This window comes from Styela clava, chromosome 15, assembly GCF_964204865.1.
Source record: "Styela clava chromosome 15, kaStyClav1.hap1.2, whole genome shotgun sequence".
NCBI classification, from domain to species: domain Eukaryota; kingdom Metazoa; phylum Chordata; class Ascidiacea; order Stolidobranchia; family Styelidae; genus Styela; species Styela clava.
The window spans coordinates 7,168,723-7,196,007 of record NC_135264.1 but is presented as its reverse complement, the minus strand read 5'-3'; the positions used below and the strand labels follow the sequence as shown (position 1 = coordinate 7,196,007).

Sequence of the window (27,285 nt, the reverse complement as noted above, 5' to 3'; positions counted from 1 at the left end):
GCTATTTGTGTTTCGCAGTTGTTGGAAAACAGAGCAAAATCGAATGAAACGGCGACGAAAAGCCTACGACACTCGGTATTCCCAGCCGGTCACCCAAGCAAGTACTAACCGAGCCCGACATTGCTTAACTTCCGAGATCGAACGATAACGGGTGCATTCAACGTGGTATGGTTGTAGGCGATAAAGTAGTAGTCTATTCGGTTATTTGTATTTCGCAGTTGTTGGAAAACAGAGCAAAATCGAATGAAACGGCGACGAAAAGCCTACGACACTCGGTATTCCCAGCCGGTCACCCATGCAAGTACTAACCGAGCCCGACATTGCTTAACTTCCGAGATTGGGTGCATTCAACGTGGAATGGTTGTAGGCGATAAAGTAGTAGTCTATTCGGCTATTTGTATTTCGCAGTTGTTGGAAAACAGAGCAAAATCGAATGAAACGGCGACGAAAAGCCTACGACACTCGGTATTCCCAGCCGGTCACCCATGCAAGTACTAACCGAGCCCGACATTGCTTAACTTCCGAGATCGAACGAGATCGGGTGCATTCAACGTGGTATGGTTGTAGGCGAAAAAGTAGTAGTCCATTCGGCTATTTGTATTTCGCAGTTGTTGGAAAACAGAGCAAAAACGAATGGAACGGCGACGAAAAAAAAGCCTACGACACTCGGTATTCCCAGCCGGTCACCCATGCAGGTACTAACCGAGCCCGACATTGCTTAACTTACGAGATCGGGTGCATTCAACGTGGTATGGTTCTAGGCAATAAAGTAGTAGTCTATTCGGCTATTTGTATATCGCAGTTGTTGGAAAACAGAGCAAAATCGAATGAAACGGCGACAAAAAGCCTACGACCCTCGGTATTCCCAGCCGGTCACTCATGCAAGTACTAACCGAGCCCGACATTGCTTAACTTCCGAGATCGAACGAGATCGGGTGCATTCAACGTGGTATGGTTGTAGGCGATAAAACAGTAGTCTATTCGGCTATTTGTATTTCGCAGTTGTTGGAAAACAGAGCAAAATCGAATGAAACGGCGACGAAAAGCCTACGACACTCGGTATTCCCAGCCGGTCACCCATGCAAGTACTAACCGAGCTCGACATTGCTTAACTTCCGAGATCGAACGAGATCGGGTGCATTCAACGTGGTATGGTTGTAGGCGATAAAGGAGTAGTCTATTCGGCTATTTGTATTTCGCAGTTGTTGGAAAACAGAGCAAAATCGAATGAAACGGCGACGAAAAGCCTACGACACTCGGTATTCCCAGCCGGTCACCCAAGCAAGTACTAACCGAGCCCGACATTGCTTAACTTCCGAGATCGAACGATAACGGGTGCATTCAACGTGGTATGGTTGTAGGCGATAAAGTAGTAGTCTATTCGGTTATTTGTATTTCGCAGTTGTTGGAAAACAGAGCAAAATCGAATGAAACGGCGACGAAAAGCCTACGACACTCGGTATTCCCAGCCGGTCACCCATGCAAGTACTAACCGAGCCCGACATTGCTTAACTTCCGAGATCGAACGAGATCGGGTGCATCCAACGTGGTATGGTTGTAGGCGATAAAGTAGTAGTCTATTCGGCTATTTGTATTTCGCAGTTGTTGGAAAACAGAGCAAAATCGAATGAAACGGCGACGAAAAGCCTACGACACTCGGTATTCCCAACCGGTCACCCATGCAAGTACTAACCGAGCCCGACATTGCTTAACTTCCGAGATCGAACGAGATCGGGTGCATTCAACGTGGTATGGTTGTAGGCGAAAAAGTAGTAGTCCATTCGGCTATTTGTATTTCGCAGTTGTTGGAAAACAGAGCAAAAACGAATGGAACGGCGACGAAAAAAAAGCCTACGACACTCGGTATTCCCAGCCGGTCACCCATGCAGGTACTAACCGAGCCCGACATTGCTTAACTTACGAGATCGGGTGCATTCAACGTGGTATGGTTGTAGGCAATAAAGTAGTAGTCTATTCGGCTATTTGTATATCGCAGTTGTTGGAAAACAGAGCAAAATCGAATGAAACGGCGACAAAAAGCCTACGACACTCGGTATTCCCAGCCGGTCACTCATGCAAGTACTAACCGAGCCCGACATTGCTTAACTTCCGAGATCGAACGAGATCGGGTGCATTCAACGTGGTATGGTTGTAGGCGATAAAACAGTAGTCTATTCGGCTATTTGTATTTCGCAGTTGTTGGAAAACAGAGCAAAATCGAATGAAACGGCGACGAAAAGCCTACGACACTCGGTATTCCCAGCCGGTCACCCATGCAAGTACTAACCGAGCTCGACATTGCTTAACTTCCGAGATCGAACGAGATCGGGTGCATTCAACGTGGTATGGTTGTAGGCGATAAAGGAGTAGTCTATTCGGCTATTTGTATTTCGCAGTTGTTGGAAAACAGAGCAAAATCGAATGAAACGGCGACGAAAAGCCTACGACACTCGGTATTCCCAGCCGGTCACCCAAGCAAGTACTAACCGAGCCCGACATTGCTTAACTTCCGAGATCGAACGATAACGGGTGCATTCAACGTGGTATGGTTGTAGGCGATAAAGTAGTAGTCTATTCGGTTATTTGTATTTCGCAGTTGTTGGAAAACAGAGCAAAATCGAATGAAACGGCGACGAAAAGCCTACGACACTCGGTATTCCCAGCCGGTCACCCATGCAAGTACTAACCGAGCCCGACATTGCTTAACTTCCGAGATCGAACGAGATTGGGTGCATTCAACGTGGTATGGTTGTAGGCGATAAAGTAGTAGTCTATTCGGCTATTTGTATTTCGCAGTTGTTGGAAAACAGAGCAAAATCGAATGAAGCGGCGACATAAAGCCTACGACACTCGGTATTCCCAGCCGGTCACCCATGCAAGTACTAACCGAGCCCGACATTGCTTAACTTCCGAGATCGAACGAGATCGGGTGGATTCAACGTGGTATGGTTGTAGTCGATAAAGTAGTAGTCTGTTCTGCTATTTATATTTTGCAGTTGTTAGAAAACAGAGAAAAAACGAATGGAACGGCGACGAAAAAAAAGCCTACGACACTCGGTATTCCCAGCCGGTCACCCAAGCAAGTACTAACCGAGCCCGACATTGCTTAACTTCCGAGATCGAACGATAACGGGTGCATTCAACGTGGTATGGTTGTAGGCGATAAAGTAGTAGTCTATTCGGTTATTTGTATTTCGCAGTTGTTGGAAAACAGAGCAAAATCGAATGAAATGGCGACGAAAAGCCTACGACACTCGGTATTCCCAGCCGGTCACCCATGCAAGTACTAACCGAGCCCGACATTGCTTAACTTCCGAGATCGAACGAGATCGGGTGCATCCAACGTGGTATGGTTGTAGGCGATAAAGTAGTAGTCTATTCGGCTATTTGTATTTCGCAGTTGTTGGAAAACAGAGCAAAATCGAATGAAACGGCGACGAAAAGCCTACGACACTCGGTATTCCCAACCGGTCACCCATGCAAGTACTAACCGAGCCCGACATTGCTTAACTTCCGAGATCGAACGAGATCGGGTGCATTCAACGTGGTATGGTTGTAGGCGAAAAAGTAGTAGTCCATTCGGCTATTTGTATTTCGCAGTTGTTGGAAAACAGAGCAAAAACGAATGGAACGGCGACGAAAAAAAAACCTACGACACTCGGTATTCCCAGCCGGTCACCCATGCAGGTACTAACCGAGCCCGACATTGCTTAACTTACGAGATCGGGTGCATTCAACGTGGTATGGTTGTAGGCAATAAAGTAGTAGTCTATTCGGCTATTTGTATATCGCAGTTGTTGGAAAACAGAGCAAAATCGAATGAAACGGCGACAAAAAGCCTACGACACTCGGTATTCCCAGCCGGTCACTCATGCAAGTACTAACCGAGCCCGACATTGCTTAACTTCCGAGATCGAACGAGATCGGGTGCATTCAACGTGGTATGGTTGTAGGCGATAAAACAGTAGTCTATTCGGCTATTTGTATTTCGCAGTTGTTGGAAAACAGAGCAAAATCGAATGAAACGGCGACGAAAAGCCTACGACACTCGGTATTCCCAGCCGGTCACCCATGCAAGTACTAACCGAGCTCGACATTGCTTAACTTCCGAGATCGAACGAGATCGGGTGCATTCAACGTGGTATGGTTGTAGGCGATAAAGGAGTAGTCTATTCGGCTATTTGTATTTCGCAGTTGTTGGAAAACAGAGCAAAATCGAATGAAACGGCGACGAAAAGCCTACGACACTCGGTATTCCCAGCCGGTCACCCAAGCAAGTACTAACCGAGCCCGACATTGCTTAACTTCCGAGATCGAACGATAACGGGTGCATTCAACGTGGTATGGTTGTAGGCGATAAAGTAGTAGTCTATTCGGTTATTTGTATTTCGCAGTTGTTGGAAAACAGAGCAAAATCGAATGAAACGGCGACGAAAAGCCTACGACACTCGGTATTCCCAGCCGGTCACCCATGCAAGTACTAACCGAGCCCGACATTGCTTAACTTCCGAGATCGAACGAGATTGGGTGCATTCAACGTGGTATGGTTGTAGGCGATAAAGTAGTAGTCTATTCGGCTATTTGTATTTCGCAGTTGTTGGAAAACAGAGCAAAATCGAATGAAGCGGCGACATAAAGCCTACGACACTCGGTATTCCCAGCCGGTCACCCATGCAAGTACTAACCGAGCCCGACATTGCTTAACTTCCGAGATCGAACGAGATCGGGTGGATTCAACGTGGTATGGTTGTAGTCGATAAAGTAGTAGTCTGTTCTGCTATTTATATTTTGCAGTTGTTAGAAAACAGAGAAAAAACGAATGGAACGGCGACGAAAAAAAAGCCTACGACACTCGGTATTCCCAGCCGGTCACCCATGCAAGTACTAACCGAGCCCGACATTGCTTAACTTCCGAGATCGAACGAGATCGGGTGCATTCAACATGGTATGGTTGTAGGCAATAAAGTAGTAGTCTATTCGGCTATTTGTATTTCGCAGTTGTTAGAAAACAGAGCAAACTCGAATGAAACGGCGACGAAAAGCCTACGACACTCAGTATTCCCAGCCGGTCACCCATGCAAGTACTAACCGAGCCCGACATTGCTTAACTTCCGAGATCGAACGAGATCGAGTGCATTCAACGTGGTATGGTTGTAGGCAATAAAGTAGTAGTCTATTCGGCTATTTGTATTTCGCAGTTGTTAGAGAACAGAGCAAAATCGAATGAAACGGCGACGAAAAGCCTACGACACTCGGTATTCCCAGCCGGTCACCCATGCAAGTACTAACCAAGCCCGACATTGCTTAACTTCCGAGATCGAACAAGATCGGGTGCATTCAACGTGGTATGGTTGTAGGCGATAAAGTAGTAGTCTATTCGGCTATTTGTATTTCGCAGTTGTTAGAAAACACGGCAAAATCGAATGAAACGACGACGAAAAGCTTACGACACTCGGTATTCCCAGCCGGTCACCCATGCAAGTACTAACCGAACCCGACATTGCTTAACTTCCGAGATCGACGAGATCTGGTGCATTCAACGTGGTATGGTTGTAGGCGATAAAGTAGTAGTCTATTCGGCTATTTGTATTTCGCAGTTGTTAGAAAACAGAGCAAAATCGAATGAAACGGCGACGAAAAGCCTACGACACTCGGTATTCCCAGCCGGTCACCCATGCAAGTACTAACCGAGCCCGACATTGCTTAACTTCCGAGATTGGGTGCATTCAACGTGGAATGGTTGTAGGCGATAAAGTAGTAGTCTATTCGGCTATTTGTATTTCGCAGTTGTTGGAAAACAGAGCAAAATCGAATGAAACGGCGACGAAAAGCCTACGACACTCGGTATTCCCAGCCGGTCACCCATGCAAGTACTAACCGAGCCCGACATTGCTTAACTTCCGAGATCGAACGAGATCGGGTGCATTCAACGTGGTATGGTTGTAGGCGATAAAGTAGTAGTCTATTCGGCTATTTGTATTTCGCAGTTGTTGGAAAACAGAGCAAAATCGAATGAAACGGCGACGAAAAGCCTACGACACTCGGTATTCCCAGCCGTTCACCCATGCAAGTACTAACCGATCCCGACATTGCTTAACTTCCGAGTTCGAACGAGATCGGGTGCATTCAACGTGGTATGATTGTAGGCGATAAAGTAGTAGTCTATTCGGCTATTTGTATTTCGCAGTTGTTGGAAAACAGAGCAAAATTGAATGAAACGGCGACGAAAAGCCTACGACACTCGGTATTCCCAGCCGGTCACCCATGCAAGTACTAACCGAGCCCGACATTGCTTAACTTCCGAGATCAAACGAGATCGGGTGCATTCAACGTGGTATGGTTGTAGGCGATAAAGTAGTAGTCTATTCGGCTATTTGTATTTCGCAGTTGTTGGAAAACAGAGCAAAATCGAATGAAGCGGCGACGAAAAGCCTACGACACTCGGTATTCCCAGCCGGTCACCCATGCAAGTACTAACCGAGCCCGACATTGCTTAACTTCCGAGATCGAACGAGATCGGGTGGATTCAACGTGGTATGGTTGTAGTCGATAAAGTAGTAGTCTATTCTGCTATTTATATTTTGCAGTTGTTGGAAAACAGAGCAAAATCGAATGAAGCGGCGACATAAAGCCTACGACACTCGGTATTCCCAGCCGGTCACCCATGCAAGTACTAACCGAGCCCGACATTGCTTAACTTCCGAGATCGAACGAGATCGGGTGGATTCAACGTGGTATGGTTGTAGTCGATAAAGTAGTAGTCTGTTCTGCTATTTATATTTTGCAGTTGTTAGAAAACAGAGAAAAAACGAATGGAACGGCGACGAAAAAAAAGCCTACGACACTCGGTATTCCCAGCCGGTCACCCATGCAAGTACTAACCGAGCCCGACATTGCTTAACTTCCGAGATCGAACGAGATCGGGTGCATTCAACATGGTATGGTTGTAGGCAATAAAGTAGTAGTCTATTCGGCTATTTGTATTTCGCAGTTGTTAGAAAACAGAGCAAACTCGAATGAAACGGCGACGAAAAGCCTACGACACTCAGTATTCCCAGCCGGTCACCCATGCAAGTACTAACCGAGCCCGACATTGCTTAACTTCCGAGATCGAACGAGATCGAGTGCATTCAACGTGGTATGGTTGTAGGCAATAAAGTAGTAGTCTATTCGGCTATTTGTATTTCGCAGTTGTTAGAGAACAGAGCAAAATCGAATGAAACGGCGACGAAAAGCCTACGACACTCGGTATTCCCAGCCGGTCACCCATGCAAGTACTAACCAAGCCCGACATTGCTTAACTTCCGAGATCGAACAAGATCGGGTGCATTCAACGTGGTATGGTTGTAGACGAAAAAGTAGTAGTCTATTCGGCTATTTGTATTTCGCAGTTGTTAGAAAACACGGCAAAATCGAATGAAACGACGACGAAAAGCTTACGACACTCGGTATTCCCAGCCGGTCACCCATGCAAGTACTAACCGAACCCGACATTGCTTAACTTCCGAGATCGACGAGATCTGGTGCATTCAACGTGGTATGGTTGTAGGCGATAAAGTAGTAGTCTATTCGGCTATTTGTATTTCGCAATTGTTAGAAAACAGAGCAAAATCGAATGAAACGGCGACGAAAAGCCTACGACACTCGGTATTCCCAGCCGGTCACCCATGCAAGTACTAACCGAGCCCGACATTGCTTAACTTCCGAGATTGGGTGCATTCAACGTGGAATGGTTGTAGGCGATAAAGTAGTAGTCTATTCGGCTATTTGTATTTCGCAGTTGTTGGAAAACAGAGCAAAATCGAATGAAACGGCGACGAAAAGCCTACGACACTCGGTATTCCCAGCCGGTCACCCATGCAAGTACTAACCGAGCCCGACATTGCTTAACTTCCGAGATCGAACGAGATCGGGTGCATTCAACGTGGTATGGTTGTAGGCGATAAAGTAGTAGTCTATTCGGCTATTTGTATTTCGCAGTTGTTGGAAAACAGAGCAAAATCGAATGAAACGGCGACGAAAAGCCTACGACACTCGGTATTCCCAGCCGTTCACCCATGCAAGTTCTAACCGAGCCCGACATTGCTTAACTTCCGAGTTCGAACGAGATCGGGTGCATTCAACGTGGTATGATTGTAGGCGATAAAGTAGTAGTCTATTCGGCTATTTGTATTTCGCAGTTGTTGGAAAACAGAGCAAAATTGAATGAAACGGCGACGAAAAGCCTACGACACTCGGTATTCCCAGCCGGTCACCCATGCAAGTACTAACCGAGCCCGACATTGCTTAACTTCCGAGATCGAACGAGATCGGGTGCATTCAACGTGGTATGGTTGTAGTCGATAAAGTAGTAGTCTGTTCTGCTATTTGTATTTTGCAGTTGTTAGAAAACAGAGAAAAAACGAATGGAACGGCGACGAAAAAAAAGCCTACGACACTCGGTATTCCCAGCCGGCCACCCATGCAAGTACTAACCGAGCCCGACATTGCTTAACTTCCGAGATCGAACGAGATCGGGTGCATTCAACGTGGTATGGTTGTAGGCAATAAAGTAGTAGTCTATTCGGCTATTTGTATTTTGCAGTTGTTAGAAAACAGAGCAAAATCGATTGAAACGGCGACGAAAAGCCTACGACACTCGGTATTCCCAGCCGGTCACCCATGCAAGTACTAATCGAGCACGACATTGCTTAACTTCCGAGATCGAACGAGATCGGGTGCATTCACCGTGGTATGGTTGTAGGCGATAAAGTAGTAGTATATTCGGCTATTTGTATTTCGCAGTTGTTAGAAAACAGAGCAAAATCGAATGAAAATGCGACGAAAAGCCTACGACACTCGGTATTCCCAGCCGGTCACCCATGCAAGTACTAACCAAGCCCGACATTGCTTAACTTCCGAGATCAAACAAGATCGGGTGCATTCAACGTGGTATGGTTGTAGGCGATAAAGTAGTAGTCTATTCGGCTATTTGTATTTCGCAGTTGTTAGAAAACACAGCAAAATCGAATGAAACGACGACGAAAAGCTCACGACACTCGGTATTCCCAGCCGGTCACCCATGCAAGTACTAACCGAACCCGACATTGCTTAACTTTCGAGATCGACGAGATCGGGTGCATTCAACGTGGTATGGTTGTAGGCGATAAAGTAGTAGTCTATTCGGCTATTTGTATTTCGCAATTGTTAGAAAACAGAGCAAAATCGAATGAAACGGCGACGAAAAGCCTACGACACTCGGTATTCCCAGCCGGTCACCCATGCAAGTACTAACCGAGCCCGACATTGCTTAACTTCCGAGATCGAACGAGATCGGGTGTATTCAACGTGGTATGGTTGTAGGCCATTAAAGAAAGAACACTTAAAACCGTCCTCGACCCACTGCCCTACCTCATCTACTTACTTACCTATCTATACTCGACCTACTTCCCGACCTCCTTCAACTTTCCTATCCTCAACCAACTGCCCTAGCTCCCTCAAACATCCTATCCTCGGCCCACTACGCCACCTACCTATCCTCAACCCACTGCTCTATCTCCCCAACTTTCACATCCTCGAACTACCGCTTTATCTCCCTCAACCTCTCTCTTTTCGACCTACTGTCCTATCTCCCCCAACCTACCTATCCTTGGACCCACCGCCTTATCTGCCACAACTTACCTATCTTTGACCTACGGTGCCATACTATTCGATACCTGATCTAACGGCGCTTTATTCACGACCCGATCGCCACACTGAACTTTACTATCTTGCGACCAACTGCCATGGGTTATACTGGTCGTGTATGCCAATGAGATGATTCAATCGTACGTCGACAAAACATGATTGACAGCATTCGTATATGTAGGCTGGAATCTCAAATATTAAACAATAACCTTAATTGGCAGTTGAAAAATGTTTTACTAATTAGGCTACTGATGGTTTTTTGTTGGGAATAACAGATTTCTAAATTTTAACAGGACGTTTTATGCCCTTAATAATTGGCCATGTCGTCAGTCTCGTGACAAATATGATGCTGATCCGAAATAAGCAATAGTGTTCTGGTCCGTATAAGTATTTTTCTTCAACATTCAATAGTAAAAGCGATGCCAAAGATTACGTAATAACTGCGTCCTTTTCAACTTCATCAAGTTGCAAATAAGATAAGCTCAATTTTGGGACTATGCGCTGAATTAAAGGGAAGTTGGCAACGCTAGCTACGACAAAACATTTCATGGCTCTAAAATAGTTTGGAAGGGATTACACTCACTGAGCGACTTATATTTTTGACTGTTTTTGACTTTTCAGTCTCCTCAGTCACGAAAAAGAAATTTGTATGTACAACAGAATATGGCAGAACATTCGTTGAAAATGACTAAGCGTGCAAATATTTTATTATTTCCTCAGTGTTTTGTCTTGAACGGAAATACAAGCGACATTGAATGAGTTTCTGAAAATGAACTCAGGCATGTCGATATCGAATGACCTTTCGAAATTTTAAAAACAGTCACCTCAAACCCGATGCCACCAGTAGCTTAATTAGTAGCACATTTTTAAGCCACTCATTATGGTTATTGATTACCAATTGAGATTCCAGCCTACATTTACGAATGCCGTCAATCACGTTTTGTCGACGTACGATTGAATCATCTCATTGGCATACTCGACCAGTATAACACATGGAGGTTGGTCGCAAGATAGTAGAGTTCTTTTTGACGATCTAGTCGTGATTGTAGCGCCGTTAGGATAGGGGCTGAGTGGTGTAGCGTCGTGTTGATGGAGGTCCGACAGTGGGTCGAGGGTGGGAAGTTTGCGGCAAATAGTGCAGTGGACGAAGGAAAGCAAAGTTGAAGGAGATATGGCAATGAGTCGAGGTTGAAGGGGATGGGAAATAGGACAGTGGGTCGAGGATAAGACGGTTGAGGGAGATAGGGCGGTGGGTCGAGGATAGGAAGTTTGAGCAGTTGGGCGAGGGCGACAGGGCAGAGGATCGAGAATAGGAAAGGGCAGTGGGTGGCGGATTTGTGATGGGATGAATGTTTAACGTCACTAGCTCTGAAGTCTAAACCAGAGGTCGGCAAACTTTTGTCGTTTGCGGGCCAAAATTACTCCGTTAAAGACACTTAAAACTGTCCTCGACCCACTGCCCCACCTCCATCTACTTACTTACCTATCTATACTCGACCTACTGCCCGACCTCCCTCAGCTTTCCTATCCTTGCCCCTCTACGCCACCTCCCTATCTCCCCAACTTTCACGTCCTCGAACCACCGCTTTATCTCCCTCAACCTCTCTCTTTTTAACCTACTGTCCTATCTCCCTCAACCTACCTATCCTCGGACCCACTGCCCTATCTGCCACAACTTACCTATCTTTGACCTACGGTGCCATACTATTCGATACCTGATCTAACGGCGCTTTATTCACGACCCGATCGCCACACTGAACTTTACAATCTTGCGACCAACTGCCATGGGTTATACTGGTCGTGTATGCCAATGAGATGATTCAATCGTACGTCGACAAAACATGATTGACAGCATTCGTATATGTAGGCTGGAATCTTAAATATTGAACAATAACCTTTTTAAGCCACTCATTATGGTTATTGATTACCAATTGAGATTCCAGCCTACATTTACGAATGCCGTCAATCATGTTTTGTCGACGTACGTTTGAATCATCTCATTGGCATACTCGACCAGTATAACACATGGAAGTTGGTTGCAAGATGGTGGAGTTCTTTTTGACGATCTAGTCGTGATTGTAGCGCCGTTAGGTTAGGGGCTGAGTGGTATAGCGTCGTAGGTCGAAGGGAAGTAACTTGATGGAGATCGGAAAGTGGGTCGAGGGTGGGAAATTTGAGGCAGATAGTCCAGTGGATAGAGGAAAGAAAAGTTGAGAGAGATATGGCAATGAGTCGAGGATAAAGGGGTCGAAGGGGATAGGAAGTTTGGGAAAAATAGGACAGTGGATCGAGGATTGGACGGTTGAGGGAGATAGGGCAGTAACTTCACTGGCTCTGAAGTCAAACCCGAGGTCGGCAAACTTTTGTCGTTTGCTTGCCAAAAGTACTCCGTTAAACACTTAAAACTGTCCTCGACCCACTGCCCTATCTCCATGACACACTACCCGACCTCCCTCAACTCTCCTATCCTCGACCCTCTGCTCTTTCTCCCCAACTTTCAAATTCTCGAACCACCGCTTTATCTCCCTCAACCTCTCTCTTTTCGACTTACTGTCCTATCTCCCTCAACCTACCTATCCTCGGACCCACTGCCTTATCTGCCACAACTTACCTATCTTTGACCTACGGTGCTATACTATTCGGTACCTGACCTAACGGCGCTTTTTTCACGACCCGATCGCCACACTGAACTTTACTATCTTGTGACCAACTTCCATGGGTTATACTGGTCGTGTATGCCAATGAGATGATTCAATCGTACTTCGACAAAACATGATTGACAGCATTCGTATATGTAGGCTGAAATCTCAAATATTAAACAATAACCTTAATTGGCAGTTTAAAAATGTTTTACTAATTGTGCTACTGATGGTTTTTTTGTTGGGAATAACGGTTTTCTAAATTTTAACAAGCCGTTTTATGCCCTTAATAATTGGCCATGTCGTCAGTCTCGTGACAAATATGATGCTGATCCGAAATAAGCAATAGTGCTCTGGTAGTATTTTTCTTCAACATTTTATAGTAAATGCGATGCCAAAGATAACGTACTAACTGCGTCCTTTGCAACTTCATTAAGTTGCAGATAAGATAAGCTCAATTTTGGGACTATACGCTGAATTAAAGGGCAGTTGGTAACGCTAGCTACGACAAAACATTTCATGGCTCTGAAATAGTTTGGAAGGGATTACACTCACTGAGCGACTCATATTTTTGACTGTTTTTGACTTTTCAGCCTTCTCAGTCACGTAAAAGAAATTTGTATGAACAACAGAATATGGCAGAACATTCGTTGAAAATGACTAAGCGTGCAAATATTTTATTATTTCCTCAGTGTTTTGTCTTGAACGGAAATACAAGCGACATTGAATGAGTTTCTGAAAATGAACTCAGGCATGTCGATGTCGAATGACCTTTCGAAATTTTAAAAACAGTCACCTCAAACCCGATGCCACCAGTAGCTCAATTAGTAGCACATTTTTAAGCCACTCATTATGTTTATTGATTACCAATTGAGATTCCAGCCTACATTTACGAATGCCGTCAATCATGTTTTGTCGACGTACGATTGAATCATCTCATTGGCATACTCGACCAGTATAACACATGGAGGTTGGTCGCAAGATAGTAGAGTTCGTTTTGACGACCTAGTCGTGATTGTAGCGCCGTTAGGTTAGGGGCTGAGTGGTGTAGCGTCGTGGGTCGAAGGTAAGTAAGTTGATGGAGGTCCGACAGTGGAGCGAGGGTGAAAAGTTTGAGGCAGATAGTGCAGTGAATGAAGGAAAGAAAAGTTGAAGGAGATATGGCAATGAGTCGAGGATAAAAAGGTTGAAGGGGATGGGAAATAGGACAGTGGATCGAGGATAGGACGGTTGAGGGAGATAGGGCGGTGGGTTGAGGGAGGTGGAGCAGTTGGGAGAGGGAGACAGGGCAGAGGATCGAGAATAGGAAAGGGCAGTGGGTGGCGGATTTGTGATGGGATGACTGTTTAACTTCACTGGTTCTGACGTCTAAACCAGAGGTCGGCAAACTTTTGTCGTTTGCGGGCCAAAATTACTCCGTTAAAGAAAGAACACTTAAAACCGTCCTCGACCCACTGCCCTACCTCCATCTACTTACTTACCTATCTATACTCGACCTACTGCCCGACCTCCTTCAACTTTCCTATCCTCAACCAACTGCCCTAGCTCCCTCAAACATCCTATCCTCGGCCCACTACGCCACCTACCTATCCTCAACCCACTGCTCTATCTCCCCAACTTTCACATCCTCGAACTACCGCTTTATCTCCCTCAACCTCTCTCTTTTCGACCTACTGTCCTACCTCCCTCAATCTACCTATCCTTGGACCCACTGCCTTATCTGCCACAACTTACCTATCTTTGACCTACGGTGCCATACTATTCGATACCTGATCTAACGGCGCTTTATTCACGACCCGATCGCCACACTGAACTTTACTATCTTGCGACCAACTGCCATGGGTTATACTGGTCGTGTATGCCAATGAGATGATTCAATCGTACGTCGACAAAACATGATTGACAGCATTCGTATATGTAGGCTGGAATCTCAAATATTAAATGGTTATTGATTACCAATTGAGATTCCAGCCTACATTTACGAATGCCGTCAATCATGTTTTGTCGACGTACGTTTGAATCATCTCATTGGCATACTCGACCAGTATAACACATGGAAGTTGGTTGCAAGAAGGTTGAGTTCTTTTTGACGATCTAGTCGTGATTGTAGCGCCGTTAGGTTAGGGGCTGAGTGGTATAGCGTCGTAGGTCGAAGGGAAGTAACTTGATGGAGATCGGAAAGTCGGTCGAGGGTGGGAAATTTGAGGCAGATAGTCCAGTGGATAAAGGAAAGAAAAGTTGAGGGAGATATGGCAATGAGTCGAGGATAAAGAGGTCGAAAGGGATAGGAAGTTTGGGCAAAATAGGACAGTGGATCGAGGATTGGACGGTTGAGGGAGATAGGGCAGTAACTTCACTGGCTCTGAAGTCAAAACCCGAGGTCGGCAAACTTTTGTCGTTTGCTTGCCAAAAGTACTCCGTTAAACACTTAAAACTGTCCTCGACCCACTGCTCTATCTCCATGACACACTGCCCGACCTCCCTCAACTTTCCTATCCTCGACCCTCTGCTCTTTCTCCCCAACTTTCACATTCTCGAACCACCGCTTTATCTCCCTCAACCTCTCTCTTTTCGACTTACTGTCCTATCTCCCTCAACCTACCTATCCTCGGACCCACTGCCTTATCTGCCACAACTTACCTATCTTTGACCTACGGTGCCATACTATTCGATACCTGATCTAACGGCGCTTTTTTCACGACCCGATCGCCACACTGAACTTTACTATCTTGCGACCAACTTCCATGGGTTATACTGGTCGTGTATGCCAATGAGATGATTCAATCGTACTTCGACAAAACATGATTGACAGCATTCGTATATGTAGGCTGAAATCTCAAATATTAAACAATAACCCTAATTGACAGTTTAAAAATGTTTTACTAATTTGGCTACTGATGGTTTTTTGTTGGGAATAACGGTTTTCTAAATTTTAACAGGCCGTTTTATACCCTTAATAATTGGCCATGTCGTCAGTCTCGTGACAAATATGATGCTGATCCGAAATAAGCAATAGTGCTCTGGTAGTATTTTTCTTCAACATTTTATAGTAAATGCGATGCCAAAGATAACGTACTAACTGCGTCCTTTGCAACTTCATTAAGTTGCAGATAAGATAAGCTCAATTTTGGGACTATACGCTGAATTAAAGGGCAGTTGGTAACGCTAGCTACGACAAAACATTTCATGGCTCTAAAATAGTTTGGAAGGGATTACACTCACTGAGCGACTCATATTTTTGACCTTTTTTAATTTTTCAGCCCTCTCAGTCACGTAAAAGAAATTTGTATATGCAACAGAATACGGCAGAACATTCGTTGAAAATGACTAAGCGTACAAATATTTTATTATTTCCTCAGTGTTTTGTCTTGAACGGAAATACAAGCGACATTGAATGAGTTTCTGAAAATGAACTCAGGCATGTCGATATCGAATGACCTTTCGAAATTTTAAAAACAGTCACCCCAAACCCGATGCCACCAGTAGCTTAATTAGTAGCACATTTTTAAGCCACTCATTATGGTTATTAATTACCAATTGAGATTCCAGCCTACATTTACGAATGCCGTCAATCATGTTTTGTCGACGTACGATTGAATCATCTCATTGGCATACTCGACCAGTATAACACATGGAGGTTGGTCGCAAAATAGTAGAGTTCTTTTTGACGATCTAGTCGTGATTGTAGCGCCGTTAGGTTAGGGGCTGAGTGGTGTAGCGTCGTGTTGATGGAGGTCCGACAGTGGGTCGTGGGTGGGAAGTTTGCGGCAGATAGTGCAGTGGATGAAGGAAAGAAAAGTTGAAGGAGATATGGCAATGAGTCGAGGATTAAGAGGTTGAAGGGGATGGGAAATATGACAGTGGGTCGAGGATAGGGCGGTGGGTCGAGGATAGGACGGTTGAGGGAGATAGGGCGGTGGGTCGAGGGTAGGAAGGTTGAGGGAGAAAGGGCAGTAACTTCACTGGCTCTGAAGTCTAAACCCGAGGTCGGCAACTTTTGTCGTTTGCGTGCCAAAAGTACTCCGTTAAACACTTAAAACTGTCCTCGACACACTGCCCGACCTTCCTCAACCTTCCCAGACCCTCTGCTCTTTCTCCCCAACTTTCACATTCTCGAACCACCGCTTTATCTCCCTCAACCTCTCTCTTTTCGACTTACTGTCCTATCTCCCTCAACCTAGCTATCCTCAGACCCACTCCCCTATCTGCCACAACTTACTTTGGCCTACGGTGCTAAACTATTCGGTACCTGACCTAACGGCGCTTTATTCACGACCCGATCGCCACACTGAACTTTACTATCTCGTGACCAACTTCCATGGGTTATACTGGTCGTGTATGCCAATGAGATGATTCAATCGTACTTCGACAAAACATGATTGACAGCATTCGTATATGTAGGCTGAAATCTCAAATATTAAACAATAACCCTAATTGACAGTTTAAAAATGTTTTACTAATTGGGCTACTGATGGTTTTTTGTTGGGAATAACGGTTTTCTAAATTTTAACAGGCCGTTTTATGCCCTTAATAATTGGCCATGTCGTCAGTCTCGTGACAAATATGATGCTGATCCGAAATAAGCAATAGTGCTCTGGTAATATTTTTCTTCAACATTTTATAGTAAATGCGATGCCAAAGATAACGTACTAACTGCGCCCTTTGCAACTTCATTAAGTTGCAGATAAGATAAGCTCAATTTTGGGACTATGCGCTGAATTAAAGGGCAGTTGGTAACGCTAGCTACAACAAAACATTTCATGGCTCTAAAATAGTTTGGAAGGGATTACACTCACTGAGCGACTCATATTTTTGACTGTTTTTGATTTTTCAGCCCTCTCAGTCACGTAAAAGAAATTTGTATATACAACAGAATACGGCAGAACATTCGTTGAAAATGACTAAGCGTGCAAATATTTTATTATTTCCTCAGTGTTTTGTCTTGAACGGAAATACAAGCGACATTGAATGAGTTTCGGAAAATGAACTCAGGCATGTCGATATCGAATGACCTTTCGAAATTTGAAAAACAGTCACCTCAAACCCGATGCCACCAGTAGCTTAATTAGTAGCACATTTTTAAGCCACTCATTATGGTTATTGATTACCAATTGAGATTCCAGCCTACATTTACGAATGCCGTCAATCATGTTTTGTCGACGTAAGATTGAATCATCTCATTGGCATACTCGACCAGTATAACACATGGAAGTTGGTTGCAAGATGGTGGAGTTCTTTTTGACGATCTAGTCGTGATTGTAGCGCCGTTAGGTTAGGGGCTGAGTGGTGTAGCGTCGTGTTGATGGAGGTCCGACAGCGGGTCGAGGGTGGGAAGTTTGCGGCAGATAGTGCAGTGGATGAAGGGAAGAAAAGTTGAAGGAGATATGGCAATGAGTCGAGGATTAAGAGGTTGGAGAGGATGGGAAATAGGACAGTGGGTCGAGGATAAGACGGTTGAGGGAGAGATAGGGCGGTGGGTCGAGGATAGGACGGTTGAGGGAGATAGGGCGGTGGGTCGAGGGTAGGAAGGTTGAGGGAGAAAGGCTCTGAAGTCTAAACCCGAGGTCGGCAAACTTTTTTCGTTTGCGTGCCAAAAGTACCCCGTTAAACACTTAAAACTGTTCTCGACACACTGCCCGACCTTCCTCAACTCTCCTAGACCCTCTGCTCTTTCTCCCCAACTTTCACATTCTCGAACCTCCGCTTTATCTCCCTCAACCTCTCTCTTTTCGACTTACTGTCCTATCTCCCTCAACCTAGCTATCCTCAGACCCACTCCCCTATCTGCCACAACTTACTTTGGCCTACGGTGCTAAACTATTCGGTACCTGACCTAACGGCGCTTTATTCACGACCCGATCGCCACACTGAACTTTACTATCTTGTGACCAACTTCCATGGGTTATACTGGTCGTGTATGCCAATGGGATGATTCAATCGTACTTCGACAAAACATGATTGACAGCATTCGTATATGTAGGCTGGAATCTTAAATATTAAACAATAACCTTTTTAAGCCACTCATTATGGTTATTGATTACCAATTGAGATTCCAGCCTACATTTACGAATGCCGTCAATCATGTTTTGTCGACGTACGTTTGAATCATCTCATTGGCATACTCGACCAGTATAACACATGGAAGTTGGTTGCAGGACGGTGGAGTTCTTTTTGACGATCTAGTCGTGATTGTAGCGCCGTTAGGTTAGGGGCTGAGTGGTATAGCGTCGTAGTTCGAAGGTAAGTAACTTGATGGAGATCGGAAAGTGGGTCGAGGGTGGGAAATTTGAGGCAGATAGTCCAGTGGATAGAGGAAAGAAAAGTTGAGGGAGATATGGTAATGAGTCGAGGATAAAGAGGTCGAAGGGGATAGGAAGATTGGGCAAAATAGGACAATGGATCGAGGATTGGACGGTTGAGGGAGATAGGGCAGTAACTTCACTGGCTCTGAAGTCAAAACCCGAGGTCGGCAAACTTTTGTCGTTTGCGTGCCAAAAGTACTCCGTTGAACACTTAAAACTGTCCTCGACCCACTGCCCTATCTCCATGACACACTGGCCGACCTCCCTCAACTTTCCTATCCTCGACCCTCTGCTCTTTCTCCCCAACTTTCACATTCTCAAACCACCGCTTTATCTCCCTCAACCTCTCTTTTTTCGCCTTACTGTACCATCTCCCTCAACCTACCTATCCTCGGACCCACTGCCTTATCTGCAACAACTTACCTATCTTTGACCTACGGTGCCATACTATTCGATACCTGACCTAACGGCGCTTTTTTCACGACCCGATCGCCACACTGAACTTTACTGGGTTATACTGGTCGTGTATGCCGATGAGATGATTCAATCGTACTTCGACAAAACATGATTGACAGCATTCGTATATGTAGGCTGAAATCTCAAATATTAAACAATAACCCTAATTGGCAGCTTAAAAATGTTTTACTAATTGTGATACTGATGGTTCTTTGTTGGGAATAACGGTTTTCTAAATTTTAACAGGCCGTTTTATGCCCTTAATAATTGGCCATGTCGTCAGTCTCGTGACAAATATGATGCTGATCCGAAATAAGCAATAGTGCTCTGGTAGTATTTTTCTTCAACTTTTTATAGTAAAAGCGATGCCAAAGATAACGTACTAACTACGCGGCGCTTTATTCACGACCCGATCGCCACACTGAACTTTACTATCTTGTGACCAACTTCCATGGGTTATACTGGTCGTGTATGCCAATGAGATGATTCAATCGTACTTCGACAAAACATGATTGACAGCATTCGTATATGTAGACTGGAATCTCAAATATTAAACAATAACCTTAATTGGCAGTTTAAAAATGTTTTACTAATTGGGCTACTGATGGTTTTTTTGTTGGGAATAACGATTTTCTAAATTTTAACAGGCCGTTTTATGCCCTTAATAATTGGCCATGTCGTCAGTCTCGTGACAAATATGATGCTGATCCGAAATAAGCAATAGTGCTCTGGTGGTATTTTTCTTCAACAGTTTATAGTAAATGCGATGCCAAAGATAACGTACTAACTGCGTCCTTTGCAACTTCATTAAGTTGCAGATAAGATAAGCTCAATTTTGGGACTATACGCTGAATTAAAGGGCAGTTGGTAACGCTAGCTCTAAAATAGTTTGGAAGGGATTACACTCACTGAGCGACTCATATTTTTGACTGTTTTTGATTTTTCAGCCCTCTCAGTCACGTAAAAGAAATTTGTATATACAACAGAATATGGCAGAACATTCGTTGAAAATGAGTACGCGTGCAAATATTTTATTATTTCCTCATCGTTTTGCCTTGAACGGAAATAAAAGCGACATTAAATGAGTTTCGGAAAACGAACTCAGGTATGTCGATATCGAATGGCATTTCAAAATTAAAACAATCACCTCAAACCCGACGCCATCAGTAGCTTATGTAGTAGCACATTTTTAAGGGGATAGGAAGTTTGGGCGAAAAAGGACAGTGGATCGAGGATAGGATGGTTGAGGGAGATAGGGCGGTTTTATGCCCTCAATAATTGGCATGTCTTGAGTATTGTGACAGATATGATGCTGATCCGAAATAAGCAATAGTGCCCTGGTCGGTATAAAGTTTTTTTTTTTCAACATTTTATAGTAAAAGCGATGCCAAAGATAACGTACTAACTGCGTCCTTTGCAACTTCATTAAGTTGCAGATAAGATAAGCTCAATTTTGGGACTATACGCTGAATTAAAGGGCAGTTGGTAACGCTAGCTACGACAAAACATTTCATGGCTCTAAAATAGTTTGGGATTAGGGATTACACTCACTGAGCGACTTATATTTTTGACTGTTTTTGACTCTTCAGCCTTCTCAGTCACGTAAAAGAAATTTGTATATACAACAGAATATGGCAGAACATTCGTTGAAAATGACTAAGCGTGCAAATATTTTATTATTTCCTCAGTGTTTTGTCTTGAACGGAAATACAAGCGACATTGAATGAGTTTCTGAAAATGAACTCAGGCATGTCGATATCGAATGACCTTTCGAAATTTTAAAAACAGTCACCTCAAACCCGATGCCACCAGTAGCTTAATTAGTAGCACATTTTTAAGCCACTCATTATGGTTATTGATTACCAATTGAGATTCCAGCCTACATTTACGAATGCCGTCAATCATGTTTTGTCGACGTACGATTGAATCATCTCATTGGCATACTCGACCAGTATAACACATGGAAGTTGGTTGCAAGATGGTGGAGTTCTTTTTGACGATCTAGTCGTGATTGTAGCGCCGTTAGGTTAGGGCCGAGTGGTATAGCGTCGTAGATCGAAGGTAAGTAACTTGATGGAGATCGGAAAGTGGGTCGAGGGTGGGATATTTGAGGCAGATAGTGCAGTGGATAGAGGAAAGAAAAGTTGACTGAGATATGGCAATGAGTCGAGGATAAAGAGGTTGAAGGGGATGGGAAATAGGACAGTGGATCGAGGATAGGACGGTTGAGGGAGATAGGGCGGTGGGTCGAGGATAGGAAAGTTGAGGGAGGTGGAGCAGTTGGGCAGGGCAGGGCAGAGGATCGAGAATAGAAAAGGGCAGTGGGTGGCGGATTTGTGATGGGATGACTGTTTAGCTTCACTGGCTCTGACGTCTAAACCAGAGATCGGCAAACTTTTGTCGTTTGCGGGCCGAAATTACTCCGATAAAGTAGTAGTCTATTCGGCTATTTGTATTTCGCAGTTGTTGGAAAACAGAGCAAAATCGAATGAAACGGCGACGAAAAGCCTACGACACTCGGTATTCACAGCCGATCACCCATGCAAGTACTAACCGAGCCCGACATTGCTTAACTTCCGAGATCGGACGAGATCGGGTGCATTCAACGTGGTATGGTTGTAGGCGATAAAGTAGTAGTCTATTCGGCTATTTGTTTTTCGCGGTTGTTGGAAAACAGAGCAAAATCGAATGAAACGGCGACGAAAAGCATACGACACTCGATATTCCCAGCCGGTCACCCATGCAAGTACTAACCGAGCCCGACATTGCTTAACTTCCGAGATCGGGTGCATTCAACGTGGTATGGTTGTAGGCGATAAAGTAGTAGTCTATTCGGCTATTTGTATTTCGCAGTTGTTAGAAAACAGAGCAAAATCGAATGAAACGACACTCGGCGACGAAAAAAAATTCTACGACACTCGGTATTCCCAGCCGGTCACCCATGCAAGTACTAACCGAGCCCGACATTGCTTAACTTCCGAGATCGGGTGCATTCAACGTGGTATGGTTGTAGGCGATAAAGTAGTAGTCTATTCGGCTATTTGTATTTCGCAGTTGTTAGAAAACAGAGCAAAATCGAATGAAACGGCGACGAAAAGCCTACGACACTCGGTATTCCCAGCCGATCACCCATGCAAGTACTAACCAAGCCCGACATTGCTTAACTTCCGAGATCGGACGAGATCGGGTGCATTCAACGTGGTATGGTTGTAGGCGACAAAGTAGTAGTCTATTCGTCTATTTGTATTTCGTAGTTGTTGGAAAACAGAACAAAATCGAATGAAACGGCGACGTAAAGGCTACGACACTCGGTATTCCCAGCCGGTCACCCATGCAAGTACTAACCGAGCCCGACATTGCTTAACTTCCGAGATCGAACGAGATCGGGTGCATTCAACGTGGTATGGTTGTAGGCGATGAAGTAGTAGTCTATTCGGCTATTTGTATTTCGCAGTTGTTGAAAAACAGAGCAAAATCGAATGAAACGGCGACGAAAAGCCTACGACACTTGGTATTCCCAGCCGGTCACCCATGCAAGTACTAACCGAGCCCGACATTGCTTAACTTTCGAGATCGAACGAGATCGGGTGCATTCAACGTGGTATGGTTGTAGGCGATAAAGTAGTAGTCTATTCGGCTATTTGTATTTCGCAGTTGTTGGAAAACAGAGCAAAAACGAATGGAACGGCGACGAAAAAAAAGCCTACCACACTCGGTATTCCCAGCCGGTCGCCCATGCAAGTACTAACAAAGCACGACATTGCTTAACTTCCGAGATCGAACGAGATCGAGTGCATTCACCGTGGTATGGTTGTAGGCGATAAAGTAGTAGTCTATTCGGCTATTTGTATTTCCCAGTTGTTAGAAAACAGAGCAAAATCGAATGAAACGGCGACGAAAAGCCTACGACACTCGGTATTCCCAGCCGGTCACCCATGCAAGTACTAACCAAGCCCGACATTGCTTAACTTCCGAGATCGAACAAGATCGGGTGCATTCAACGTGGTATGGTTGTAGGCGATAAATTAGTAGTCTATTCGGCTATTTGTATTTCGCAGTTGTTGGAAAACAGAGCAAAATCGAATGAAACGGCGACGAAAAGCCTACGACACTTGGTATTCCCAGCCGGTCACCCATGCAAGTACTAACCGAGCCCGACATTGCTTAACTTCCGAGATCAAACGAGATCGGGTGCATTCAACGTGGTATGGTTGTAGGCTATTAAGCAGTAGTCTATTCGGCTATTTGTATTTCGCAGTTGTTGGAAAACAGAGCAAAATCGAACGAAACGGCGACGAAAAGCCTACGACACTCGGTATTCCCAGCCGGTCAACCATGCAAGTACTAACCGAGCCCGACATTGCTTAACTTCCGAGATCGAACGACATCGGGTGCATTCAACGTGGTATGGTTGTAGGCGATAAAGTAGTAGTCTATTCGGCTATTTGTATTTCGCAGTTGTTGGAAAACAGAGCAAAATCGAATGAAACGGCGACGAAAAGCCTACGACACTCGGTATTCCCAGCCGGTCACCCATGCAAGTACTAACCGAGCCCGACATTGCTTAACGGCGATAAAGTAGTAGTCTATTCGGCTATTTTTATTTCGCAGTTGTTGGAAAACAGAGCAAAATCGAATGAAACGGCGACGAAAAGCCTACGACACTCGGTATTCCCAGCCGGTCACCCATGCAAGTACATACATGCAACTGACATTGCTTAACTTCCGAGATCGAACGATAACGGGTGCATTCAACGTGGTATGGTTGTAGGCGATAAAGTAGTAGTCGTCTGTGTTACATTACAAATGTATATACAAATTTCTTTTACGTGACTGAGAAGACTGAAAAGTCAAAAACAGTCAAAAATATAAGTCGCTCAGTGAGTGTAATCCCTTCCAAACTATTTTAGAGCCATGAAATGTTTTGTCGTAGCTAGCGTTACCAACTGCCCTTTAATTCAGCGTATAGTCCCAAAATTGAGCTTATCTTATCTGCAACTTGATGAAGTTGCAAAGGACGAAGTTAGTACGTTATCTTTGGCATCGCATTTACTATAAAATGATGAAGAAAAATACTACCAGAGCACTATTGCTTATTTCGGATCAGCATCATATTTGTCACGAGACTGGCGACATGGCCATTTATTAAGGGCATAAAATTCCTTCATCCACTGCACTATCTGCCGCAAACTTCCCACCCTCGACCCATTGTCGGACCTCCATCAACACGACGCTACACCACTCAGCCCCTAACCTACAGCGCTACAATCACGACTAGATCGTCAAAAAGAACTCTACTATTTTGCGACCAACCTCCATGTGTTATACTGGTCGAGTATGCCAATGAGATGATTCAATCGTACGTCGACAAAACATGATTGACGGCATTCGTAAATGTAGGCTGGAATCTCAATTGGTAATCAATAACCATAATGAGTGGCTTAAAAATGTGCTACTTATTAAGCTACTGGTGGCATCGGATTTGAGGTGACTGTTTTTAAAATTTCGAAAGGTCATTCGATATCGACATGCCTGAGTTCATTTTCAGAAACTCATTCAATGTCGCTTGTATTTCCGTTCAAGACAAAACACTGAGGAAATAATAAAATATTTGCACGCTTAGTCATTTTCAACGAATGTTCTGCCATATTCTGTTGTACATACAAATTTCTTTTACGTGACTGAGAAGGCTGAAAAGTCAAAAACAGTCAAAAATATGAGTCGCTCAGTGAGTGTAATCCCTTCCAAACTATTTTAGAGCCATGAAATGTTTTGTCGTAGCTAGCGTTACCAACTGCCTTTAGTTCAGCGTATAGTCCTAAAATTGAGCTTATCTTATCTGCAACTTAATGAAGTTGCAAAGGACGCAGTTAGTACGTTATCTTTGGCATCGCATTTACTATAAAATGTTGAAGAAAAATACTACCAGAGCACTATTGCTTATTTCGGATCAGCATCATATTTGTCACGAGACTGAAGACATGGCCAATTATTAAGGGCATAAAACGGCCTGTTAAAATTTAGAAAACCGTTATTCCCAACAAAAAAACCATCAGTAGCCCGATTAGTAAAACATTTTTAAACTGCCAATTAAGGTTATTGTTCAATATTTGAGATTCCAGCCTACATATACGAACGCTGTCAATCATGTTTTGTCGAAGTACGATTGAATCATCTCATTGGCATACACGACCAGTATAACCCATGGAAGTTGGTCACAAGATGGTAAATTCAGTGTGGCGATCGGGTCGTAAATAAAGCGCCGCGTAGTTAGTACGTTATCTTTGGCATCGCTTTTACTATAAAATGTTGAAGAAAAATACTACCAGAGCACTATTGCTTATTTCGGATCAGCATCATATTTGTCACGAGACTGACGACATGGCCAATTATTAAGGGCATAAAACGGCCTGTTAAAATTTAGAAAACCGTTATTCTCAACAAAAAACCATCAGTAGCCCAATTAGTAAAACATTTTTAAACTGCCAATTAAGGTTATTGTTTAATATTTGAGATTCCAGCCTACATATACGAATGCTGTCAATCATGTTTTGTCGACGTACGATTGAATCATCTCATTGGCATACACGACCAGTATAACCCATGGAAGTTGGTCGCAAGATAGTAAAGTTCAGTGTGGCAATCGGGTCGTGAATAAAGCGCCGTTAGGTCAGGTATCGAATAGTATGGCACCGTAGGTCAAAGATAGGTAAGTTGTGGCAGATAGGGCAGTGGGTCCGAGGATAGGTAGGTTGAGGGAGATAGGAAAGTAGGTCGAAAAGAGAGAGGTTGAGGGAGATAAAGCGTTGGTTCGAGGACGTGAAAGTTGGGGAGATAGAGCAGTGGGTCGAGGATAGGGAGGTGGCGTAGAGGGGCAAGGATAGGAAAGCTGAGGGAGGTCGGGCAGTAGGTCGAGTATAGATAGGTAAGTAAGTAGATGGAGGTGGGGCAGTGGGTCGAGGACAGTTTTAAGTGTCTTTAACGGAGTAATTTTGGCCCGCAAACGACAAAAGTTTGCCGACCTCTGGTTTAGACTTCAGAGCTAGTGACGTTAAACATTCATCCCATCACAAATACGCCACCCACTGCCCTTACCTCTCGATCCTCTGCCCTGTCGCCCTCGCCCAACTGCTCAACCTTCCTATCCTCGACCCACCGCCCTATCTCCCTCAACCGTCCTACAATCGACCCACTGTCCTATTACCCATCCCCTTCAACCTCTTTATCATCGACTCACTGCCATATCTCCTTCAACTTTTCTTTCCTTCATCCACTGCACTATCTGCCGCAAACTTCCCACCCTCGACCCACCGTCGGACCTCCATCAACACGACGCTACACCACTCAGCCCCTAACCTAACGGTGCTACAATCACGACTAGATCGTCAAAAAGAACTCTACTATCTTGCGACCAACCTCCATGTGATATACTGGTCGAGTATGCCAATGAGATGATTCAATCGTACGTCGACAAAACATGATTGACGGCATTCGTAAATGTACGCTGGAATCTCAATTGGTAATCAATAACCATAATGAGTGGCTTAAAAATGTGCTACTAATTAAGCTACTGGTGGCCTCGGGTTTGAGGTGACTGTTTTCAAAATTTCGAAAGGTCATTCGATATCGACATGCCTGAGTTCATTTCAGAAACTCATTCAACTCATTCAACGTTCAAGACAAAACGATGAGGAAATAATAAAATATTTGATAAAATATTGAGGGAGATAAAGCGTTGGTTCAAGAATGTGAAAGTTGGGGAGAAAGAGCAGAGGGTCGAGGATAGGAAAGTGGAGGGAGGTCGGGCAGTGTGTCATGGAGATAGGGCAGTGGGTCGAGGACAGTTTTAAGTGTCTAACGGAGTACTTTTGGCACGCAAACGACGAAAGTTTGGCGACCTCGGGTTTAGACTTCAGAGCCAGTGAGGTGCTGCCCTTTCTCCCTCAACCTTCCTATTCTCGACCCACCGCTCTATCTTCTTCAACCGTCCTATCCTCGATCCACTGTCCTATTTCCCCCAAACTTCCTATCCCCTTCAACCTCTTTCCTCGACTCATTGCCATATCTCCCTCAACTTTTCTTTCCTCTACCCACTGCACTATCTGCCTCGAATTTCCCACCCTCGTCCCACTTTCCGATCTCCATCAAGTTACTTATCTTTGACCTACGACGCTACACCACTCAGCTCCTAACCTAACGGCGCTTTATTCACGACCCGATCG

The 27,285-nt window shown here is 44.5% G+C and overlaps 36 non-coding genes and 21 pseudogenes across 36 annotated transcripts; all 57 read right to left on the bottom strand.

Moving 5' to 3' along the window:
- Window positions 1–60: 60 nt before the first annotated feature.
- On the bottom strand, window positions 61–179 carry LOC144418193 (5S ribosomal RNA; annotated as a pseudogene).
- Window positions 180–260: 81 nt separating this feature from the next.
- On the bottom strand, window positions 261–369 carry LOC144412969 (5S ribosomal RNA; annotated as a pseudogene).
- Window positions 370–450: 81 nt separating this feature from the next.
- Window positions 451–569, bottom strand: LOC144415582 (5S ribosomal RNA). The gene has a single exon (XR_013471474.1). It is a non-coding gene; the product is annotated as a 5S ribosomal RNA (ribosomal RNA).
- Window positions 570–654: 85 nt separating this feature from the next.
- Window positions 655–763, bottom strand: LOC144413023 (5S ribosomal RNA; annotated as a pseudogene).
- Window positions 764–844: 81 nt separating this feature from the next.
- On the bottom strand, window positions 845–963 carry LOC144417295 (5S ribosomal RNA). The gene has a single exon (XR_013473188.1). It is a non-coding gene; the product is annotated as a 5S ribosomal RNA (ribosomal RNA).
- An 81-nt stretch (window positions 964–1,044) lies between these two features.
- On the bottom strand, window positions 1,045–1,163 carry LOC144416171 (5S ribosomal RNA). The gene has a single exon (XR_013472065.1). It is a non-coding gene; the product is annotated as a 5S ribosomal RNA (ribosomal RNA).
- An 81-nt stretch (window positions 1,164–1,244) lies between these two features.
- LOC144418192 (5S ribosomal RNA) lies at window positions 1,245–1,363 on the bottom strand (annotated as a pseudogene).
- Window positions 1,364–1,444: 81 nt separating this feature from the next.
- On the bottom strand, window positions 1,445–1,563 carry LOC144414392 (5S ribosomal RNA). The gene has a single exon (XR_013470282.1). It is a non-coding gene; the product is annotated as a 5S ribosomal RNA (ribosomal RNA).
- Window positions 1,564–1,644: 81 nt separating this feature from the next.
- On the bottom strand, window positions 1,645–1,763 carry LOC144414494 (5S ribosomal RNA). The gene has a single exon (XR_013470384.1). It is a non-coding gene; the product is annotated as a 5S ribosomal RNA (ribosomal RNA).
- An 85-nt stretch (window positions 1,764–1,848) lies between these two features.
- LOC144412846 (5S ribosomal RNA) lies at window positions 1,849–1,957 on the bottom strand (annotated as a pseudogene).
- An 81-nt stretch (window positions 1,958–2,038) lies between these two features.
- Window positions 2,039–2,157, bottom strand: LOC144416275 (5S ribosomal RNA). The gene has a single exon (XR_013472168.1). It is a non-coding gene; the product is annotated as a 5S ribosomal RNA (ribosomal RNA).
- An 81-nt stretch (window positions 2,158–2,238) lies between these two features.
- LOC144416170 (5S ribosomal RNA) lies at window positions 2,239–2,357 on the bottom strand. The gene has a single exon (XR_013472064.1). It is a non-coding gene; the product is annotated as a 5S ribosomal RNA (ribosomal RNA).
- An 81-nt stretch (window positions 2,358–2,438) lies between these two features.
- Window positions 2,439–2,557, bottom strand: LOC144418191 (5S ribosomal RNA; annotated as a pseudogene).
- Window positions 2,558–2,638: 81 nt separating this feature from the next.
- LOC144416471 (5S ribosomal RNA) lies at window positions 2,639–2,757 on the bottom strand. Its single transcript, XR_013472364.1, has one exon. It is a non-coding gene; the product is annotated as a 5S ribosomal RNA (ribosomal RNA).
- An 81-nt stretch (window positions 2,758–2,838) lies between these two features.
- LOC144416366 (5S ribosomal RNA) lies at window positions 2,839–2,957 on the bottom strand. Its single transcript, XR_013472259.1, has one exon. It is a non-coding gene; the product is annotated as a 5S ribosomal RNA (ribosomal RNA).
- An 85-nt stretch (window positions 2,958–3,042) lies between these two features.
- On the bottom strand, window positions 3,043–3,161 carry LOC144418190 (5S ribosomal RNA; annotated as a pseudogene).
- Window positions 3,162–3,242: 81 nt separating this feature from the next.
- LOC144414391 (5S ribosomal RNA) lies at window positions 3,243–3,361 on the bottom strand. Its single transcript, XR_013470281.1, has one exon. It is a non-coding gene; the product is annotated as a 5S ribosomal RNA (ribosomal RNA).
- An 81-nt stretch (window positions 3,362–3,442) lies between these two features.
- Window positions 3,443–3,561, bottom strand: LOC144414493 (5S ribosomal RNA). The gene has a single exon (XR_013470383.1). It is a non-coding gene; the product is annotated as a 5S ribosomal RNA (ribosomal RNA).
- Window positions 3,562–3,646: 85 nt separating this feature from the next.
- On the bottom strand, window positions 3,647–3,755 carry LOC144412956 (5S ribosomal RNA; annotated as a pseudogene).
- An 81-nt stretch (window positions 3,756–3,836) lies between these two features.
- On the bottom strand, window positions 3,837–3,955 carry LOC144416273 (5S ribosomal RNA). Its single transcript, XR_013472166.1, has one exon. It is a non-coding gene; the product is annotated as a 5S ribosomal RNA (ribosomal RNA).
- Window positions 3,956–4,036: 81 nt separating this feature from the next.
- LOC144416169 (5S ribosomal RNA) lies at window positions 4,037–4,155 on the bottom strand. Its single transcript, XR_013472063.1, has one exon. It is a non-coding gene; the product is annotated as a 5S ribosomal RNA (ribosomal RNA).
- An 81-nt stretch (window positions 4,156–4,236) lies between these two features.
- Window positions 4,237–4,355, bottom strand: LOC144418189 (5S ribosomal RNA; annotated as a pseudogene).
- An 81-nt stretch (window positions 4,356–4,436) lies between these two features.
- On the bottom strand, window positions 4,437–4,555 carry LOC144416470 (5S ribosomal RNA). The gene has a single exon (XR_013472363.1). It is a non-coding gene; the product is annotated as a 5S ribosomal RNA (ribosomal RNA).
- Window positions 4,556–4,636: 81 nt separating this feature from the next.
- LOC144416365 (5S ribosomal RNA) lies at window positions 4,637–4,755 on the bottom strand. Its single transcript, XR_013472258.1, has one exon. It is a non-coding gene; the product is annotated as a 5S ribosomal RNA (ribosomal RNA).
- An 85-nt stretch (window positions 4,756–4,840) lies between these two features.
- On the bottom strand, window positions 4,841–4,959 carry LOC144414889 (5S ribosomal RNA). Its single transcript, XR_013470780.1, has one exon. It is a non-coding gene; the product is annotated as a 5S ribosomal RNA (ribosomal RNA).
- An 81-nt stretch (window positions 4,960–5,040) lies between these two features.
- On the bottom strand, window positions 5,041–5,159 carry LOC144416303 (5S ribosomal RNA). The gene has a single exon (XR_013472196.1). It is a non-coding gene; the product is annotated as a 5S ribosomal RNA (ribosomal RNA).
- Window positions 5,160–5,240: 81 nt separating this feature from the next.
- Window positions 5,241–5,359, bottom strand: LOC144415507 (5S ribosomal RNA). The gene has a single exon (XR_013471398.1). It is a non-coding gene; the product is annotated as a 5S ribosomal RNA (ribosomal RNA).
- Window positions 5,360–5,440: 81 nt separating this feature from the next.
- Window positions 5,441–5,558, bottom strand: LOC144412220 (5S ribosomal RNA; annotated as a pseudogene).
- Window positions 5,559–5,639: 81 nt separating this feature from the next.
- On the bottom strand, window positions 5,640–5,748 carry LOC144412968 (5S ribosomal RNA; annotated as a pseudogene).
- Window positions 5,749–5,829: 81 nt separating this feature from the next.
- LOC144415570 (5S ribosomal RNA) lies at window positions 5,830–5,948 on the bottom strand. The gene has a single exon (XR_013471462.1). It is a non-coding gene; the product is annotated as a 5S ribosomal RNA (ribosomal RNA).
- An 81-nt stretch (window positions 5,949–6,029) lies between these two features.
- LOC144418031 (5S ribosomal RNA) lies at window positions 6,030–6,148 on the bottom strand (annotated as a pseudogene).
- An 81-nt stretch (window positions 6,149–6,229) lies between these two features.
- Window positions 6,230–6,348, bottom strand: LOC144414471 (5S ribosomal RNA). The gene has a single exon (XR_013470361.1). It is a non-coding gene; the product is annotated as a 5S ribosomal RNA (ribosomal RNA).
- An 81-nt stretch (window positions 6,349–6,429) lies between these two features.
- LOC144416363 (5S ribosomal RNA) lies at window positions 6,430–6,548 on the bottom strand. The gene has a single exon (XR_013472256.1). It is a non-coding gene; the product is annotated as a 5S ribosomal RNA (ribosomal RNA).
- An 81-nt stretch (window positions 6,549–6,629) lies between these two features.
- On the bottom strand, window positions 6,630–6,748 carry LOC144416362 (5S ribosomal RNA). The gene has a single exon (XR_013472255.1). It is a non-coding gene; the product is annotated as a 5S ribosomal RNA (ribosomal RNA).
- Window positions 6,749–6,833: 85 nt separating this feature from the next.
- On the bottom strand, window positions 6,834–6,952 carry LOC144414888 (5S ribosomal RNA). The gene has a single exon (XR_013470779.1). It is a non-coding gene; the product is annotated as a 5S ribosomal RNA (ribosomal RNA).
- An 81-nt stretch (window positions 6,953–7,033) lies between these two features.
- Window positions 7,034–7,152, bottom strand: LOC144416302 (5S ribosomal RNA). Its single transcript, XR_013472195.1, has one exon. It is a non-coding gene; the product is annotated as a 5S ribosomal RNA (ribosomal RNA).
- An 81-nt stretch (window positions 7,153–7,233) lies between these two features.
- Window positions 7,234–7,352, bottom strand: LOC144416191 (5S ribosomal RNA). The gene has a single exon (XR_013472085.1). It is a non-coding gene; the product is annotated as a 5S ribosomal RNA (ribosomal RNA).
- Window positions 7,353–7,433: 81 nt separating this feature from the next.
- Window positions 7,434–7,551, bottom strand: LOC144412219 (5S ribosomal RNA; annotated as a pseudogene).
- An 81-nt stretch (window positions 7,552–7,632) lies between these two features.
- Window positions 7,633–7,741, bottom strand: LOC144412967 (5S ribosomal RNA; annotated as a pseudogene).
- Window positions 7,742–7,822: 81 nt separating this feature from the next.
- On the bottom strand, window positions 7,823–7,941 carry LOC144415559 (5S ribosomal RNA). The gene has a single exon (XR_013471451.1). It is a non-coding gene; the product is annotated as a 5S ribosomal RNA (ribosomal RNA).
- An 81-nt stretch (window positions 7,942–8,022) lies between these two features.
- LOC144418178 (5S ribosomal RNA) lies at window positions 8,023–8,141 on the bottom strand (annotated as a pseudogene).
- An 81-nt stretch (window positions 8,142–8,222) lies between these two features.
- LOC144415205 (5S ribosomal RNA) lies at window positions 8,223–8,341 on the bottom strand. Its single transcript, XR_013471097.1, has one exon. It is a non-coding gene; the product is annotated as a 5S ribosomal RNA (ribosomal RNA).
- An 85-nt stretch (window positions 8,342–8,426) lies between these two features.
- Window positions 8,427–8,545, bottom strand: LOC144415061 (5S ribosomal RNA). Its single transcript, XR_013470953.1, has one exon. It is a non-coding gene; the product is annotated as a 5S ribosomal RNA (ribosomal RNA).
- An 81-nt stretch (window positions 8,546–8,626) lies between these two features.
- On the bottom strand, window positions 8,627–8,745 carry LOC144417683 (5S ribosomal RNA; annotated as a pseudogene).
- Window positions 8,746–8,826: 81 nt separating this feature from the next.
- Window positions 8,827–8,945, bottom strand: LOC144415865 (5S ribosomal RNA). The gene has a single exon (XR_013471759.1). It is a non-coding gene; the product is annotated as a 5S ribosomal RNA (ribosomal RNA).
- Window positions 8,946–9,026: 81 nt separating this feature from the next.
- On the bottom strand, window positions 9,027–9,144 carry LOC144412279 (5S ribosomal RNA; annotated as a pseudogene).
- An 81-nt stretch (window positions 9,145–9,225) lies between these two features.
- LOC144414406 (5S ribosomal RNA) lies at window positions 9,226–9,344 on the bottom strand. Its single transcript, XR_013470296.1, has one exon. It is a non-coding gene; the product is annotated as a 5S ribosomal RNA (ribosomal RNA).
- Window positions 9,345–21,568: 12,224 nt separating this feature from the next.
- LOC144415950 (5S ribosomal RNA) lies at window positions 21,569–21,687 on the bottom strand. The gene has a single exon (XR_013471844.1). It is a non-coding gene; the product is annotated as a 5S ribosomal RNA (ribosomal RNA).
- Window positions 21,688–21,768: 81 nt separating this feature from the next.
- LOC144412778 (5S ribosomal RNA) lies at window positions 21,769–21,877 on the bottom strand (annotated as a pseudogene).
- A 92-nt stretch (window positions 21,878–21,969) lies between these two features.
- Window positions 21,970–22,078, bottom strand: LOC144412903 (5S ribosomal RNA; annotated as a pseudogene).
- An 81-nt stretch (window positions 22,079–22,159) lies between these two features.
- LOC144414608 (5S ribosomal RNA) lies at window positions 22,160–22,278 on the bottom strand. Its single transcript, XR_013470497.1, has one exon. It is a non-coding gene; the product is annotated as a 5S ribosomal RNA (ribosomal RNA).
- An 81-nt stretch (window positions 22,279–22,359) lies between these two features.
- On the bottom strand, window positions 22,360–22,478 carry LOC144415942 (5S ribosomal RNA). The gene has a single exon (XR_013471836.1). It is a non-coding gene; the product is annotated as a 5S ribosomal RNA (ribosomal RNA).
- Window positions 22,479–22,559: 81 nt separating this feature from the next.
- Window positions 22,560–22,678, bottom strand: LOC144414829 (5S ribosomal RNA). The gene has a single exon (XR_013470719.1). It is a non-coding gene; the product is annotated as a 5S ribosomal RNA (ribosomal RNA).
- An 85-nt stretch (window positions 22,679–22,763) lies between these two features.
- On the bottom strand, window positions 22,764–22,882 carry LOC144412460 (5S ribosomal RNA; annotated as a pseudogene).
- Window positions 22,883–22,963: 81 nt separating this feature from the next.
- LOC144415506 (5S ribosomal RNA) lies at window positions 22,964–23,082 on the bottom strand. Its single transcript, XR_013471397.1, has one exon. It is a non-coding gene; the product is annotated as a 5S ribosomal RNA (ribosomal RNA).
- An 81-nt stretch (window positions 23,083–23,163) lies between these two features.
- LOC144415292 (5S ribosomal RNA) lies at window positions 23,164–23,282 on the bottom strand. Its single transcript, XR_013471184.1, has one exon. It is a non-coding gene; the product is annotated as a 5S ribosomal RNA (ribosomal RNA).
- Window positions 23,283–23,363: 81 nt separating this feature from the next.
- On the bottom strand, window positions 23,364–23,482 carry LOC144417735 (5S ribosomal RNA; annotated as a pseudogene).
- Window positions 23,483–27,285: the final 3,803 nt, after the last annotated feature.